Source organism: Marmota marmota, unplaced genomic scaffold (genome assembly GCF_001458135.2).
Source record: "Marmota marmota marmota unplaced genomic scaffold, marMar, whole genome shotgun sequence".
NCBI classification, from domain to species: Eukaryota; Metazoa; Chordata; class Mammalia; order Rodentia; family Sciuridae; genus Marmota; species Marmota marmota.
This window is the reverse complement of record NW_025999968.1, coordinates 24,088,485-24,107,487: the sequence shown is the minus strand read 5'-3', so window position 1 is coordinate 24,107,487 and position 19,003 is coordinate 24,088,485. Positions and strand designations below refer to the sequence as shown.

The 19,003-nt window shown below is 36.9% G+C and overlaps 2 long non-coding RNA genes across 2 annotated transcripts in view; one reads left to right on the top strand and one right to left on the bottom strand.

Moving 5' to 3' along the window:
* The window catches only part of LOC125616911, a 20,844-nt gene extending 5,049 nt beyond the window's left edge, over window positions 1-15,795 (top strand). The window contains exons 2-4 of the long non-coding RNA XR_007347696.1: window positions 1,193-1,203; window positions 4,224-4,229; window positions 15,619-15,795. This is a non-coding gene — a long non-coding RNA (uncharacterized LOC125616911). The remainder of the gene's footprint in view (window positions 1-1,192; window positions 1,204-4,223; window positions 4,230-15,618) is intronic.
* LOC125616910 overlaps window positions 15,650-19,003 on the bottom strand; it is a 27,724-nt gene continuing 24,370 nt past the window's right edge. The window contains exon 2 of the long non-coding RNA XR_007347695.1: window positions 15,650-15,810. This is a non-coding gene — a long non-coding RNA (uncharacterized LOC125616910). The remainder of the gene's footprint in view (window positions 15,811-19,003) is intronic.

Below are 19,003 nucleotides of genomic sequence, written 5' to 3'. Positions count from 1 at the left end.
AAAAAAAAAAAAAAAAAAAAAAAAAAAAAAAACTGCAAGTATTTAAAAAGAACTTGTTTTATTTAATTCACAGACCTTGGCATATTTTTAAAAAGTGGAAGCACAAACCCCTTCCTCATTACCCTTTTCAAGTGATTTCTCCTCTATTGAAATGCAATGATTTTTTTTTTTTTTTTGCTTGGCATTAAACCCAGGAGCATCCTACCATCCAGCTACACCTCAACCCCTTTTTATTTTAATTTTGAGGCAGTGTCTTACTAGGTTGCCCCAGGTTGGCCCCGAACCTGTGGTCCTTCTGCCTCAGACTCCCAAGTAGTCGAGATTAAAAGTGTGCACACACACCCACACCTGGCTGCAATGTTCTTTTTAATAAACCCCAAACAAACACAAACAGAAGTGACCAAAAAATCTGCAAGAGGAAATAAAAGTGAATTATCATAAAATGTCACCCAAAGCTTCTTGTCCCGAGGGACTTTTCTTAAGGTCATTTCCCACTGCACTGATACAAATACTCAAGAGGCATTGCTGCTGTGGTTTGTCTAAGGGACAACGTGTTTCCAAAATGAATTTAAAATACCAGAATATTTTTGCCTTCTTAATGCCATAAAAGAGAAAAAGTATACCACAGGCTTTTAGGAGTGAGCAGAGGCTTGGGGAGTGCAGTGTTCTGATTTAAAATCCTTTTAAAGATTGCCCATTTTTTTCTTACTCTTTCTCATTTCCTGATGTAAGAACAGAAAGCACTCCATGGTGTGCAAGTGACACATCATTTTATGCATCCAAGTGCTTTATTCGCTTAACCATTTTTTCCAGCAATTTAAATAAATCACAGGGATGGAATTAGATTTTCCTGAAGAGCTAGAGAAAGGCAATGAGAGGCTGAGTCACAGTTAATTTCTACTGAGCTGATAGGAATTTCACTCCCTCCATTTAGGTGATACTCATGTAGTTTGGAAAGTAATGTCTGGCATCTTATCAGCCTACTATAGAGGCTGCTTAAGCGCCTGACTAATGAGACTCCGAAATCTTTTTAATGAATGATGGGGGGAGGAGTATAAAGTGCCCTCATGTTTATTCATTTGCTCGTTGTAATGCTGGCTGATAGACTGACTAAAAGATTGAGCACTTAAGTAATTAACTCATTTAAAGTGTGAATTATATGCATGATTTGCCTGACATGCAACTCGTGAAGTGGAACACACAGTAAAACCTCTCCAAGCAGTAGTAGAAGTAGGAGGAGAGAAAGTTATTTTAGGTCTGGTTAATCTGGGAAGGAACATTTAGTACAAGGATCAGACTTTACAGGGTATGGAGAAGCAGAGGGCCAGATATTCATGGATGCTTCTGGGAAAGTGTCGTCACTAAGAAAAGGGAGTACTCAAGGAGGAAGTCATTCTGCAGCAAAGCCATTTCCTTTACTCTCCTGCTTCAGGCCTTTCTTGTGATATTACCTCCAAAGATTGTGTGTTCTGAATGCACTTGGCTGAAATGCAAAATTTCTTCCTAACCCTAGCCCAGCATCTCAGTTTTATAATCTCTCTTGAAGATTCCAGAGAAGATGCCTCCAGCATCCTGAGTCTAACACAGATATTGTGTGCACATAACTAGTGGTTTAATTCGAAAATGTATCTCTTCTGTCATGAGAAAAGAATATGATCATATAATAAGGTTCCTGTTAGAAGTATTTTGAAAGTAAAAGAATCTATTGCAGAAAGAAGGCAAAGCTTTACACAGATGAGTGGTGTTTGTAGCTAGTGATTGAATTTCAAGAATCAGTTGAGATATTATGAACAAAATTGGATTCCTAACACATCTTAGAATTTTTTAAAAATGCATTTATTGAGGTAAATACATATCCTCAATGAGGGTTAGATCTAGGGTGAAGCCATCAAGGATTCTAAGGTATAAAATTTAAGAAAGTGTTGACTCTTAGGGTCATGCAAGTGCAGGGTCAGCACTTGAGAGTGACAGTCTCCTTAAATTTTGTGTCCTGTGAACTCAGCCCTGGTCCGCAGCACTGTGTTAGGCGATGTATTTACTAATATTTGTTAGGACTGTAGCAAAACTGTTAGTTGCAACCATAAAAACCATTTCTCTACTTTTTGTCTTGCTTGTACAAGGTTTGTTTAGGTGACTCCACAGAGTGTGTTCACAAATGAGCTTCTGCCTGGTCCTGGGGAATGAGTCTCAATTGTTCTCAAATAAGAGAAGTCTAAATCAATGATGGTGCTCCCAACCCCACCACCAGCACCCCTAACGTTTGGTTCCCATGGGCATGTGATGCAAACATTAGGAGGAGAAGCTGCAGCCATTCTGGTAGGGTGCTCCTGGAAAAGTATTCTCGTCAAGCAAAGGAAATACACAGGGGGGAAGTTCTGTTTGCAAATGATTCCTCATCCTGCTGGGATCATGAGAGAGATTTCTGGCATTCTGGCAATGGCATATTAGTACCAGGGTCGTTAATTACACCGCTGACCTGCTGAATTAATCAGATATGAGCCCTCCCTCTGGACTTTTTTATGTATACAAGATAAAAATTTCAGCCACTTTTTGTGAAATTTCTGTTAATTGAAACTGAAAGCATCTTAACTGATGATGCAACCCAATTCTCTGAATTTGCACAAAGAGAGTTTTGCCCATGGGGGAGCCTGCCACTTGCTTAACACTTTAATTAAACAGCATCACAAATATCTTCTTTCATTTCAAGCATGGTTAAAGAAACAATAAACAACTTACAAGACCTGAGATTTTATGAATCTACCTAATTTAATTTCTTGGGATGGTGGCATGGCCACAGGCTTGATATTAATGAAAGCAGAAAGAAGCCTTAAACTTTTTTTGGAGAAGGCATCTTAGGACACAGCAGGTGAGAAACACAGGTATTAACAAGTAGAGGACCTGTTTTATGGTAGAAGTACAACACAGAAAACTGAGACAGGAGAGTTTCACTTGTATTTAATCAACTGAAATATGTATTAGGATGATGTAGAAAAGCTTACCAATCACCTACTTGATGACTATTAAACTATTTCTTTTTCTTTTTCTTTTTGGTGCTGGGGATTGAATCCAGGGCCTCTGCATACAAGGCAAGTACTCTACCAACTGAGCTATATCCCCAGCATTAATTATAGAAATGCATCAATAAAAGACCTGCCCTGCTCACAGATTTTGTGTGAAAAGAAAACAGTGATATCATAACTGTCCATGTTTTATAACCTGAGTTTCCCTCCATGGTTCTACCCTATATCTGCACTTTGAGTATGAACTCACAGTGGATTACTAAGGAAAGTTAGAGAGTTAGCAGGAAATTGTCTCTAGAAAACACAAAAGCAGAACAACAGTGACATGAACCATGAGGAAGACACTACCTGGGTACAACTAAGAGTAGGCAAGAAGGAAATAATATTTATTGGTTCTCTACCACCTGCCAGACACTTAAACCTGCTTTCTCATTTTCTTTTCACAAAAATTCTGAAAAGTATTTTTTTTAACTTCTATTTCACAGATAGATAGAGAAACTAAAGCCTGGGCTAGGGATATAGCTCAAGGGTAGAGCACTAGAGCACTTGCCTAGAATGTGTGAGGCTCTGGGTTCAATCTCCAGCATTACAAAACTAAGTGAATAAGTACATAAATCTGTATTTAAAAAAAAAGAAATTAAGGTCCAAGCTTATGTGACTTGTGCATCTCAGCAACAGTATTGAGGCTCAAACTGAGCTCGACTCTGTCACATTGCCACAAATAAAATGATCAGAAAGTGGGCTGTAAAGAAAAAGACAGGAGGAGAAAAATGCAATCTGTTACCAAATAGAACCTATATCTAGAATCCTTCGTGTTGACTGAAATGCAAGACCAAACAAAATGACTGATCTGGACTAGAGGAAGTGGGAGAGGGATATGTCTGGCTAGAAGCAAGGGGGAGGAAAGATGGGTTTCTGGGAAATTCCGATTGGATATAAATATGGTCTTGAGTAACTCAATTCCATTGCAAGTGGTTCTGCTATGAGATAAGAAGACAGAAAACTGGAACAGGCCACCAACATGCTGGATTTGAGGGTATGGAAGTAAGGTTAGCACTCAAGTGACTTAATACCTGAGGATGTTCCACATAGTCAAGAAAAAGAGAAGTACCTGGTGGGGAGTGGCAGCGGTCCTGTGAAGCACCATGTTTTTATCTGTAACATCATCCTGTTGGCCTCTCTTCGTCCCTATCTAAAGCCCAGCTTTCTGTTCAAGAGGGAAGATGCTTCCAGTTTGGGAATATCTTCCAAATGTAAGGAGGATATGCTTCTTCCTGCATTCTCTGGGGCAGGCAAGAAGAGATGTCACATGCTACTGGAAGAGGAAGAAGATGGCAATCAGGAACAACTCAGAACATCTGTTTCATACAATCTTTGTCAGACCAATAAGCTTAGATGTTTCACAGGCATCTGACATTCAACTTATTCCAAACTGATCTCATTTTTCTTTTCCCTTCCCCATTTTTTATTTCCTTCCTAAACATAGGTAATAACATGAGCACATGTATGCCATGACATCATCCTGGACTCTTACCTCCCCTCCTCTAGCATCACTTTTCCTCCAAGCTAACCTCTTTGTACTTTCTCTCATTTATTAAGTCTTTTCATGCACACAGTCACCATCTCCAATCAAATTCTCACTATAGAGCATTTAGACATTTCTAGTTGTTCTGGTTGGTTCCTTCCTTTTAGTTTAATCCCTTTTAAATTCACCCCTGCCCCATGCTTCCTGGAATAAACTTTACTACATTTTGACTTTGATTAGCAACTTGTGGCATAAAGAATTAAGCCCAAGCTCTTTAGCTGTTCAACATAATACATAGGTCTTTTCAATAACTGCCTTCAAGTATTTCTCAATCTTTACCATTTCCTACTTTCTGCTTTGAACTACTTCTAACAATGTCTAACAGCTTGTAGTTCTCAGAACACACCGTATGGTTGGTTAATGTCTGAGGTCTTTGTTCCTGCTGTGGTAACTTTCCTCTCTCTCACCACCTTGCTAACTCTTCAGTCATTCTTACCAGAACATGAGTCATCTTCAAGAACCAGAAATGTCACTAAGCGCCACCCACCATCTTTTACTTCTATGCTCTAAACAAAACCCTATTATATTTCTAATTTAGCATTTAAAAATTTTTTTATGCATTTGCTTCTTTCAGAAGTCTGAAGAATTCTATGTGACAGGGCTTGGGACTTCTTTAGTTTTTGTATTCTCAAGGACCTAAAATAACTGGCACATAGTAAGGAGATATATGTGTTAATTAAATCAAGTGAAAATACTCTAATACTAAACTAATACTAATACTAATCTCTAATACTAAACATGTTTCTTTTTTGCTTGTATCAAACCCACAGTACATACATTTCATAAATATACTTTGAACAGAAAGAATACACCTAGTCTAGTAACCTGCATAATACTTTCTATGTGTTTCAATTAATCCTCAACTTCATGTTGTTTTGAAAGAAGCAGATAGATGAATTCTTTTTACAAATTTCTTTTTTTTAAATAGTAAAAACAACATTTGGGGATCTAATTTCTAAATCATTACAAGAGACTATGCAGCAGTTATTTCTTTTCTAAATTACCATCTGCAAATTGAACTCAACCACGGGCCTTCAGGGATTATCATTTTGAGGATGCTTTTGTTTCTTTTTCTTGTTCACCTCAAAATGCCAGTCAGAGCCTTGCCACATTGCAGAATAAGTATGGTGTGGATGGGCTAGACCTTTAATAATCTGTGAAAATATTTTTTTCTATCATTTTCAAAGGACTAATTTACATCATTTAGGCTGTTGATAAGGAACAAGGGCCTTAGGGACTGAGTTTTAGAGCTTACTCAGTGATGACTTGCAGCTATCATGCTCTCCTTGATATCAAGGATACTTGAAAACTGACATTTCCTCTTTGAAAAGTATATTTTTTTGCAAAATATGCTAGTGGAGGAAATACATTTTTTATGATTTATGCTGCAGGCATAGGTATAGGTGTTTTTTTCATTCAGTTTATAAGGGCTGTCATTTTGCTGATCTATGTGTTTACTTTTGATTGGTCTCTTAATAGGTGTAAACGTAAAACAAATAATGATAGTGTACTCAGAGTAGTGAGTGTCCTGCAAAAGTGTGGATCTCTGGAGCATCAGCTGCTGACAAATCCATGTTTCTAATTTTCTTATCTCAGCGAGTGGAAAAGTACTGCAGATGCAAGACCTCATTTCTAGTCCTAGCTCTGCACCTAATTATCTCTGTGCCCTTAGAAAAACCAGCTAGAATCTCTGGATCTCACTTTTCTCATCTGTAAAAATACAAGGATTGAATTTATAGCATCAAAATTCTCTGTTGCTAACTGGCCAGACTGGCAAGATGAGCTGGGTTCAAAGGACTGGCTGTTAAGAAAACATCGAAGAAACCACGCAGAACACGAACATGAGTTTCTAAGAATGAGGGCAGGACGCTCAATGACCCCAATGGTGAGGTCAACTCCATGCTGGGCAGCGCTGGAAAGAGCAAGAGAGTGAGCACACCCCCAAGCCCCCTATTTATTGGGGAGAAGATATTCGATAGAATATTCCACCCAAATAAGGAAAGGGGTAGGATTTCAAAGGATGGAGTCTTGCGTGGTGATGTCTTTTGGCAAGTCACACCCATCTCGGGTGCTATGTGGGATCACAGGTAGAGCAAGAGGAAAGGCACATTTGCTTCCCACAGCCCAATCAGGGTGCAATGCCAGACAAGTCCCCTCATAAGCTCAAATGCGCATAGCTCACACACACAGCCTGTGGATGGCTGTGACAATTCTCTAATTATAGTATTTTACATTTAGTTGCAAACTATTGAAAGTTTTTAATGAATGGATGATTGATTCTTGATCGCTTTTCTCATTTTTTTGCTTTTTCAATTGTTTAAAAATATATATTTTATTGGTTCATCCTAGGAAACCATGTAATAGTATATGGAATTAAATTGTTACTTTGAAAAATTACACAACATTATCTAGTATAGATGCCATGGTACCAAGCATGATCCTATAAATTATCTCTTTTAATTATCACATGAACACAAGGAATTAGAGGTTATGTATCCCATTTAGAATGCAGAACTTATGCCACAGAGAGAGGAAGTAACTTTCTTAATGTGACTAGCAAATTATAGAATCAGGATGGTAAGCTCCACATACAAAATTTTAGTAGACATGTTACTTCCACTTAAAGCATTTTAAGAAAATGACAATTCCTTAACATATTTTTAAGTACAATATGTAAGGAACTGCAGAATAAAAAGGACTTGTCTAAGGCTACTAGCTGTATTATTAAGGACAGTGCTAACAAAGGCTATTATTAAATGTCTTTAAGGTGTTTTTCTGTTTTCTACTAGTTGTTTTTTAAAAAAATTATCAGTATTATAGCTGGCTGAAAGTACATTTGCCATCTGTTGTTCAGATCTCCATCTCCTGGTTGTCCTTTGGCTATGGAGTTGCCTGTGCAGGTCTCATCCTTAGTGATGCGTGCTGTGCTTTCTCTGTGCTACCAATCCGCCATCAGTCCAGCTTTTCTTCTAGCTGTTACCCAGCATCAGTAACATATTTTGAGCTAAACTCTGCAGACTTGGACTACAACCAATTCACGCTGCATGACTTTAATTGCTTCTTAATCCTTTCATTAATCTCTTGTTGATCCTCTAACAGTCTGCACATGAGCTATTGCAAACTTTCCCTCACTTCCAATTTCTTGTCTCAGCCTTTTCCTCTCCTTGACATGGACAACTTCCCTTTTTTTTTCAAGAAGTTAGTAACTATGGCTTTTTACCTACTCTCCTTCTAACATGTTCTTTTTAAACCAAAACAAAAGTAGTAAGCATCTTTCCTAAGATCAGTGCTTTAACATGAGCCCAAAGTGCCATGCCTTAATCACCTCTCTTTCCCAGCATCACTAGTCTCTTTTCTCTCTATTGGATGTTCACTTCCACAATGTTAGAAATATACATTATTTCATGTTGCTTTCTGTATTACTCAGCTACCATTATACATCTCTTCTTTATTTTTCAAAAGTTGTTACACTTATCTGTATTCAATATCACTAGTTTGTACCATCCATTTCTTTCTCAGTTCCTTACCACACTGATTTCTGTGGTTCATACTGCATTGAAATCACTCTCACAAAAGGTTCCAGTGACTATTTTCCATTTTCTAATAAAATATAATGACATTCATAGTTCTTATTCTTTTGACATTTCTTAAGCACTTGCCTTGGTTGTTAGTTCCCTTCCTTGTGAAATTTATCCCCTCCTTCTCAAGACTTCTTCAAGACTCCTTCCTGGATTTTCTTTCCAACTTCTCTATGTTCTTCTACTGTCCAATATTTCATTTCATAATGAGTTGACTCAAAAATTTGACTACAAACTTGTGCTTCTTTTAAGTTTTAATTGTAAGTTATTCAGATATCCTATTGCTTTTAGTGCCCTGAATTCACTCTATTTAAACCAATTTTGATTTCCCTCACAATTTCTCTCTTTTCTCCATGTCTTACATAATAGAAATGGTAACATAAGTGCCCTATTTTCTCCAGTTCCTCTTTATCTGAATCTAATCAACTATCGCTTGTTTGATTATATTAGTTTTCTGTGCTGTGTAACAAATTGCCATAAACTTAACAACTTAATTTGTTTGTTTGTTGTTTAGCTTTAAAATGAATCATGATTTACTTCTTCAAGAATGATGGGAGAGTGAATCTTCTTGGAGATTAACCCATCTTTCTGTCTATCTATCTACTATCATTTAATCTTCGATTTATATTTTATCTATATTAATCCAAAGAGTGACATACAATCTCCCTTACTCTATTCTGTTGGCTAGAGGCAACTCATAGATCCTGCCCATACTCAAGGGATATAAAGATCTTATCACCATGAGACTGTTTTGGGATTTTGTCTACCATGTTGCTCTTTCTTTATGACTCAGACAAGGGGGAAAGTGCCTTTTCCCTATGCTATAGATATGATTTTGGAGCTAAACAAAATAAACACACAAAATACACAAATAGGGATTTAGTTTATTGTTAGGATCTTAAGGGGGAATAAAATTGGGTTTGGAAAAACAAATAAGAAGAGAGAGAAGGAAGTGAAAATGGCTAAAAAAGGAGCTGCCATGAATATTTTCCTCGAATGGTTTGATTCAGTGGTTGGCCTCTTGTGGTCATTGGTTGAGATTTTTTGTTGTTGTTTTTTTACATATCAAAATTTCACAGACCCAATCTTTTGTTAGAGTAAAAAATAAACAAACAAAAAAAAACAACAAAAAAAACCTCTCAAAGATTATTAGAAAAAAATGAGATTAAAAAAAAAGTCATGAAGTCATGCAAAATGTGAGCTTGGTTTTTTATACTAGGTGAAACATACACAAAATTTATACTAGGTGAAACATACACAAAATTTTGTTGTAAAATGCTATAAAAGCTTTAAAATTTTTCTACTATCCTGGCTTATCTTGTTGAGGATGGGTAATAGTTTGGGGACCAGCATTGTCTATAGCTCACACTGTGAGCAGAACTTATTCACTCCCATAGCATAAATTCTCTGAGTGCATGATGGCAATTCTTTTTAAAATTCAAGTTCAGATCTCTTTTCTAAGCTTTTTTGTTGTTATTGTTGTTTATTCATTCACAAAAGCATTACTGAGCATTTACTGTTGGTCAGGATGTGTTGGATTAGATGAAATGCTAGATAAATCAATGGCTTCCCTTTACACACTTTAGCTTTAGGATTAAAATAATATCAAACCCAGGTGTTAATGAATAAACATACGACCTTCCTCTAGCCCACTATCTCCTCTGGGTGTTCTAATTTCATGCTTGGTACCTCCACCCACCAGTTGCCACAGTCAGAATAATCCTCACATATTTTCTTTCTACTGTATCAAGTTTATTTATTTATTTATTTTTACATACATCTCCATTGCCACTTTGTTAGTTCAGGCAACCACTTCTCACTGTGACCACTCTAGCAGCTTGCGAAATGTTCCTTTTGCATTACTTATTCTTGTCTCTCTCCATTCAACTACTACAGTACATTTAGGAGGATCTTCCTAAATTCTAAACCTCATTGTGTCACCGCCTTGTTTAAATGCCATCAATGGTTCTTCATAACCTAACAATGAACCTGAAAATCAATCAAGATATCCAATATCATTTCCAGACAAATTCCTACTTATTTCTCCTTTTCTTGCTTCAATAGCCCTCTGAAGCTTTTCTGTAGCCATGCTGAATAATTTTCAGATCCTAGGACTTGCTATACTCCTTCCATCTAGGGTTTTTGTGTTTATCTGCATACTTCTTTTGATTTCAGTTCCACATAAGCTCTTTCCAAAAAAACCCATTTTCTCCCTTTGATATTTACCTCATCATAGCACTGTCACTTTGGATTGTAATAAGAAATGACTGCATTTAACCAAATATCTACGTTTCCATAGTTAAACTTGATGGTAGAAACTCTATTTCATTGTTATCAATGTTTTGAAGTGGAAGGATGAAGAAATTCTAGAGAATGGATCCATCCATATATTTTGGGGGCAAACTCAGCCCATTTAATAGGGATAAGTCCAACTGTCCTACTTCTGCTTTTGCTGTCACCAGCCCAGTTGAAGATCTCCTCATAACATATCTGCACTATAACTGCATCCTTCACATTCCTCCCACCCAGGGGCTCTACTCATTTTCTTAGGATGCATTTAAATACCTTTTCTGAGGCTTTAACTCTACATTTAGAAATAACCAAATAAGTATTTGCTAAAATGCATCTGTTTTTTCAGTAAGTATTTATTTATTTATTTGAGCTCATATTCTGTGCTAAGCACTCTTCTTGATGGTTGGGCCATAACAGTGAACAAAATAGAAAAAACAATCCATGTTTTTATAGAACTTACATCCTCCTGCATGCAGTATATTAGATACCCTGAACTTGTTCATCTTGTAACTGAAAGTTTGTACCCTTTCATCAAATCTCATTTCTTGCGCTCCCAGGTCCTGTCAACCCCATTTCCATGAGTTCAACTTTCTCAAATTCTATATTTGAGATCTTACAGTATTTGTTTTTCTGTTTTGGGCTTATTTTGCTTAGTAATATGTCCTTCAGGTTTATCATTGTTGTCACAAATGACATTTCTTTTATTATATTTCTATTCATTGAATTTCATTTGTTCTATTTTTTTTAAAGGGGTGGTTATTTATTTATTTATTTATTTATTTTTTAATATTTATTTTTAATTCTCGGCGGACACAACATCTTTGTTGGTATGTGGTGCTGAGGATCGAACCCGGGCCGCACGCATGCCGGGCGAGCGCGCTACCGCTGGAGCCACATCCCCAGCCCCATTTGTTCTATTTTTAACATTGAAACACATACACACACACACACACACACACACACACAGCTCAGAGCTCAGGTTATATAGATGTAATTGTGTACCACTGGTAGACAAAGCCATGGCTCTCCATGTATTTGCAAATAATAAATCTACTATGCTACACTATTCATCTATTGTCACAGCAATACCGTGTATAGTAAATTATCCCAAACTCAAAAATTCAATGGTTATATTAAAACTCATCAGTCAGCTGGATGGCTCTGCTGATCCAGACCAGACTCAGCTGGTCTCAACTGGGGTTACTCACAGATTTCTGGATAACTGGTGGATTGCTTGAGGATGACTGGTCTAGGACAAGCTGCTTTATATCCCATTGTGTACTGACTGCTATTTGGCATTATGAGTGTGATCAGATTGGATATATGTCACCATATAACCATTTATCCAGGGCTTGTTCATACTCTGGTGGAGGGTTCTAAGGGACAGAGCAAAAGTGATCAAAGGTTCCTGAGACTTAAGCTGAGAACTAGAATAAAGACTCCTTTGGTGTTTCCTGTTGGCCAAAGCAAATTATAAGAATGATCCAAATTTAAGGAGGAAGGGAATGGATTCTCTCTTTGGAAATGGAGGAACCAGTCACATTGCAAAGGACATAAATAGAGAATAAGGAATTGGGGACATTTTGACAATCTACCATAAATTCCTTCTTGCAGACTTAATATCTGATAAAACATTTACACAAGGGTTTTGCTCACCAATTATTTTACACAATTATCTAATGGCTGTACAATTTCATACCTTATTGGAATTATAAATGACTAAAATGTAAACCCTTATTTTTTATAAACTCCTTGAGAACAAGGGTCATATCTCATTTATCTCCTTAACTTCCCTAGCACATAACATAACACATCACACCAAGTAGACACTCAAAATATTTGCTGAATCAGTGATGTGTACTTACATAGAGTGTGGTATTTGAATGTCCTTTTATGTCTGCTTTGCTTAAAAGAACAAGAAAACACTAACTGAACATGTTCTCCCAATATTATTTGGGTAGGTAATATGTTGAGGGCCACAGCCGAGTCAGGATGATGCATGGCATTTTTTCCAGAAGTAGTGGTTGAGAGGTGACGCTAGGGAGCCATTAAGATGATGACTTTTGAGTTCTGGTGGAGTTCCCATTGAGTTCCACTTGAGCTCTCGCGGGGATTCCTGGAGAGTTCCCATTGGTTGGGGAAGTGCTGGAGGAGGGATATTTCCGGTTGCTGGTTCCTGGAGGAGCCGCGTGGCGTTAGGGGGGAGTTCCCAGGAGTGTGTGTGGAGTGTGCTGGTGGAGTTCAGAAATGAAGTTTGTTCCTGCTTCAGTGGCTTGTGATTTGTGCCCAGCATGACTGTGGCAGTAATATACTTTCCTATTTGAAGGAGAAAAAGTGCTCAACCATAGTCTGGTGTTTCTAGAGAAAAAACAAGCATTGCTTTCTTCAGAAAGTTAAAATATTGGCCCTGAACCAACAAAAGCAAAACAAATCCAGCCGTGGAGGGAATTGAAGAGATCAGATGTCCTGTCCTATACCACAGTGAAGTGAAAACATGCAGAGTGAAAACCATATAAATTCCATACTCATTAAGGGAAGAGGGAGGCAATGGTAAGAAATTTGTCATTCATCATATAGTTTCCTTTGAGGAGCCCAGATAATGACAATAAAGAGTTAAGTAAGATTCTTCATGAAAGCATCTAAACTGCTTCTGGGATCCTAAACTAGCTAGAAATGAGATAAAGGTAATTTAAAATGTGTGTGTGTGTTTGTGTGTGTGTGTGTATAAATTGTAAAGACAAGCTACCCTCATGCATGAAATTTGTGACAGTTTACTGTGCACAAATCCTGATATTAAGGTTTTCTTACTTATTTTCCCTCAAGGATATTTCATATAAATGTATGAAGCAGAAGAAAGATATGGGGAAAAAAGTAAAATAAGAGAAAAGCTTCTCAGCCAGAATTATTTGCTTTTGGCTTTACAAATGTATTTCTGTCAACTTTTAAGAGTTGGACAGAAATGAGGTAGATATATGTTTTAAGAAAGTAATTTTAGTAAAATTGGACAGGGGAATAATTTTTAGTTAGATTTTAGTTTATTAAAGAATGTTTCATTTTCTTTAGGAGATACCATATTTCCTCATATGCTATTTTCTTTACAAAGGAAGATTGGAATTGTTTGAATTGAATTTGAATTTTAAGAGGATGTTTTAAATGAAACCGACACCATGGTGTACTGATAAAGGAGGGCAGAATCTCCATCACGGATGGTATAATTATTACAGAGTATGAATTCAATCAGAATAATCCAGAACATAAAGAAAATAAAATGATAATGTTGATGTAAAACATTGTATTCATAAAAATTCTTCTTCTTCTTCTTTTTTTTTTTTAAATAACTTGGGCAGTCAGGTTTAAGTCTTACAACCTCAAATTTGTATTTTGCTCAAGCAATCCAGATCTTATTACATTAGGCAAACACTATTCAAGAGAACAGTGGATCATGTAAATACCTTTAATATTATTCATGAATTTTACTCCCATGGTAGGTTGGAAATATGCTACAGATATTCTTTTATGAATGACCTTATTTAGCTTCTGATACTGCACTGATGCATTTTTCATTACAGTTTAAAGAGGCTTTGATTTACCTCCCTGCTACAGATTTAGTTTTCTTTTGTCCCTCTCTTTTGCTCCAGTTTTCTTAACTATGTTACTTTTTTTTTATGTACCCTCCTACTTTTAGTATCCATCCTTATAGGCTTTTGGCACTGATTCATATCAGCAGTCAGGATTGCAGCTTGAAGTTAATAAATTCAGCTTTAGACAACACAGATTTTAATGGGTACCTGTATGTGTGTGTGCACACACATGTATTTAATCAGTTTTACACTTGATGAGTACCTCACAAGGTATCATCATTGGCAGAAATGACACATCAAATAATTGTGCCACAGTATAGACTTGCTTAACAACCCTGCTCATATCCCATGATATCTTTTGGGTATATTGTGATCTCAGAAGAATGAAAACACATGGTGTCAAAACTAAACAAAAAAACTTTTTATATTTCATATAACAACATATATGCTAGTCCCTTAAAGTATTGTTTCCGTTTTGGTAAAAAAATACTGAGTAAAGTTGAGCATCCTTAGGAAACCAGGTCAGAAACTGGGGTAAGGAAAAACAAATAGTTTTAAAGTTATAGGCATGTTATTGATTGATAATCACATTTGTTCATGCCATTCATTCAGTTATTCATTTTTTAAGTGAATATTTATGGAGCATATACAGTGTTTCACTACTGTCCCAAGCACAGGGGATGGAGAAATGAACAAAACTAAAATTTTGATCTCTTGGTGTGTTGATAAATGCTAAAAGAAAAGTAAATTAGGAGAAAAGTACCCAATAGCTGGAGTAATTTAAGATTGTTTGGTCACATTGTCCCTAACAGATGATATTTGATCACAGCCTTATATAAAATGAAGTGCCAATGGAGTGGCTGCCTGGAGGAAAGAGTTGAAAGAAGGGGAGGGAGTAATGGCAAGTTTAACTGGAAAGGATGAGATAGGGCAGAGCCCCAGGAGATGAGCTGGAAGATGGGGGAGGGGTTGATATAGTCCCTGTAGAGGAGAATGGAGGAATGTTGGTTTAAACATTAATCAGGGTCTAGGAAAGCTTGCAGAGAGATAAGGTCTCTAAAAGAATGTAGCAAGGAGAGAAAGGGCAAGAGAAACTAACCATCTCCCTTATCCCCAATCCTTGGGAGGGGATCTAAACAGAGTTACTTTGGTTGTAAAGTAAAGTAATGCCTTCATAAATATTCAAAGAAATCCACCTGCAGAGTGGGCATACAACCTAGCCTATATCTTCTGCTTATAGGTCCTCCATTGTATTTTAGCTGGCTGCCACTGGGGCATGAGTAAGTAATAAAATGTCCAAAACCTCTCCATTGAGTCCTCCAAGAATCCTTTAAGTTCTTTCTTTGGGATAGTAAAAATCATGCTCTGGCATTTGCAGCATTGGGGTTGAATATGCAAGTTCATGTTGTCTCTTATGGGCCATGAAAAAGGTTCAGCATTTTATTCAGTAATGTATGAAGTCATTGGGGATTTTGAGCAGAGAGTTGGATAATATTTGAAATGCTTTTATTGAAAAAAAATTTTTTGAGAGCTTGTTTGGAGGTTCTAGCAGGGGAGCTCAGCTACTCTTATACCCTTGACCGAAGAATGGTCCTCCTCTATTGGGGAAGGTCGTCCTCTTCGACTGAGCGCGCAGCTTCGGGAGGGACGCACATGGAGCGGTGAGGGAGGAAGGGGACACCCGCCTAGCCAGCCAGATCAGCCGAATCAACCCTGGCGATCAATGGGGTGACAGATGTTGCAGCCAGATCGCCCTCACATCCGAAAAAAATTTTTTTTAACATAGTCATTTTTAGGTGTATCATTCAGTAGTGTCAACTATAGTCATGCCTTTGAGCAACAGATTTTGGAGTACTTTTTTTAATTGCAAAATGAAAACTCTGTGTGAACTGAATAACTCTCTATTTTCCTCTCCCATCTCCTGACAACTACCATTCATCATAATTTCTGTTTTCATGAGTTTAACAAATTTAAAGTCCTCATATAAATGGAATCAAACAGTATTTATTAAACAGTATTTTATTAAACTGGCTTATTTCACTCTGACATGGATGTTAATTTTTGATTAATTATGTTATCTATATGTTTAGGCTTCAGTCTGAAGGAACATAAGATTAAAGAGGAGCAAAGTGGAAGCAGAGGTTCCAATTTTGATGGTGTTGAAGAGCTATAGGAAAAAGATGGTGGTTACTTTAAAAGGCTATAGTAAGTAGCATGTAACAGGTGAAAGAATCTGGATAGATTTTGAAGGAAAGGGATTTGCTGGTATTTTGGAAATGTAATGTGAGAGAAAGGAGTCTCAGAGTCTCAGATGTTAATCCTTATATAGTAAATTTTCAAAATAACTTACTCATCAATATCTTATCCATTACTGAGAATAATCTTTGTAAAATCTGAAAAAAATACTATGTGCCTTCTAAAATGATGTGCTGATATTGAATCAACCCATTCAATGACTCATGGTAACTATTTTCTACTAGAGTTTATCAGTTTTAAATATAGAAGTGGATATTGTGAAGTCTAAAGTATGGGTATGTCAGGAGTGTGTGAAAATCTGGATGGGTAGGGAGATAGGATAATATTTTCCAGGCAGAAAAAAAGATGATCTGATTTTGGCAGCACATTGGCCCCACCTCACAAACTATTTTGAAATGTTAGATGGTAAATTGTAAACTACTCCTCTTTCTTCCTAAGAGGTCTGCTCAGCATTATCTGAATGTTTGATGAACTAATTGAAAACTGAGACCCAGAGAAACTAGAAAAAGTAAGGGAGTTGGTAAGGGAACAATACTATTTTTCTCTTGATTTGTATTTTAATATTAGAAACAAAAGGAAAAAAAGAATTCTGTAAACAGAATTTTCTTCTAAATATATAGGAATATTAAACAGTCATTGAGGAATATCTCTAAGTGTTAAAAGTTATTGTTTATTGCCAGGCATGGTGGTGGATGCCTGTAATCCCAGGGGCTTGTGGGGCTGAGACAGGAGGATCACAAGTTCAAAGCCAACCTCAGCAATTTAAAAAGGCCCTCAGCAATTTAAGGAGACCCTGTCTCAGAACATCAAAAAAGGACTGGGGATGTGGCTTAGTGGTTAAGTGCCCCTAGGTTCAATCCCTGGTACAAAAACAAAACAAAACAAAACAAAACAAAAGAGTTATTTATTATTTTAATCTATACAGTGAAAACCAATTAAAGGCAGGTTGATATTTTTAAAAAACCTGGTTGTTACATCATGCCACATTCCTTATGAGAATATAAGAGATGTAATGACAGGACACATGGTCCCCTAGGCTATGCTTCTCTTCCCTTCATTGTGTCCTGTATTTTCCTGATTGACAAGGAGAGAAGTAGCAATGTGCTTTGGGAGTTGATGCTGCCTGTGTGTACTTTTTTTGACCATTCTTAGAGCATGTCAGGCAGAATTTTTGTAATTAGCTGAAAAGGCATGCAATTCAGTTTCACTTTGCTGAACCCAATCTGTAGGATTGACAGCACGCCTTTAATAGATTCCTTCAGTAGATAATTAGACCAGTTTAACGCAAGCACTGCATGAATTAACATTTGCACTTGGGTATGAATATTCAGGGCTACCATGCTTTCTGTGGTGTGAGCTATTTCCCCAGGATTCACAGGAGTGCCTATTAGGTGCTTCTAAGGTATTGATTAGTACAGAATGACACCAATTAGAGGGTGTGGGAACATCCCTAGAGTCAGAGATGATATGCTTATTGGTTGTACTTGTGCTTTTTCCTGTAAACTCTAACCCAGACAACAGATTGCCTGCTTCAAATAGTCATATGCTTGGGTTTTGATGTGAATTTTACTTTAAATTGCTATGCAGAAAAATACTAAGTTTCCTGGCTTTTCCTGGAATTTTGCCATCTGTTCATTTCTTTACTCTCTGTGAGATTTTTCATCTGTAAGATTAATCCAAGAGGGTGCATGCTCTAGCTGTTATAAATAAATAATTGAATAAAAATAAACAAATGAATTATTGGGCCATTAAAACTTGCCTTTCTTAGTGATAAAAAATGCTTGGCACAGCTTGCTAGTGTATCAGATATTGGTTCAAAACTTTATTTGCATGTATCTGGGAATTTCAAAGAAGTTTATGTTATTTGTAAAACCCTAAGAATATAAAAATTTAAATGTGCATGCTTTTAAAATAAACTTGGGAAATTTGGAAGTGGTGGCTGATAATTAATCAAGTTAATATTTCTGAAGGATTTTTTTTTCTTTTTTTTTTATTGTTGGTTGTTCAAAACATTACATAGTTCTTGATATATCATCTTTTACACTTTGCTTCAAGTGGGTTATGAACTCCCATTTTTAGCCCATATACAGATTGCAGAATCACATCAATTACACATCCATTGATTTACATATTGCCATACTAGTGACTGTCGTGTTCTGCTACCTTTCCTATCCTCTACTATCTCCCCTCCCCTCCCCTCCCCACTTCTCTCTCTACCCCCTCTACTGACCTTCATTTCTCCCCCTTGTATTATTTTTCCCTTTCCCCTCATTTCCTCTTGTATGTTCTTTTGTATAACCCTGAGGGTCTCCTTCCATTTCCATGCAATTTCCCTTTTCTCTCCCTTTCCCTCCCACCTCTCATCTCTGTTTAATGTTAATCTTCTTCTCATGCTCTTCGTCCCTACTCTGTTCTTAGTTACTCTCCTTATATCAAAGAAGACATTTGGCATTTGTTTTTTAGGGATTGGCTAGCTTCACTTAGCATAATCTGCTCTAGTGCCATCCATTTCCCTGCAAATTCTATGATTTTGTCATTTTTTAATGCAGAGTAACACTCCATTGTGTATAAATGCCACATTTTTTTAATCCATTCGTCTATTGAAGGGCATCTGGGTTGGTTCCACAGTCTTGCTATTGTGAATTGAGCTGCTATGAACATTGATGTAGCAGTGTCCCTGTAGCATGCTCT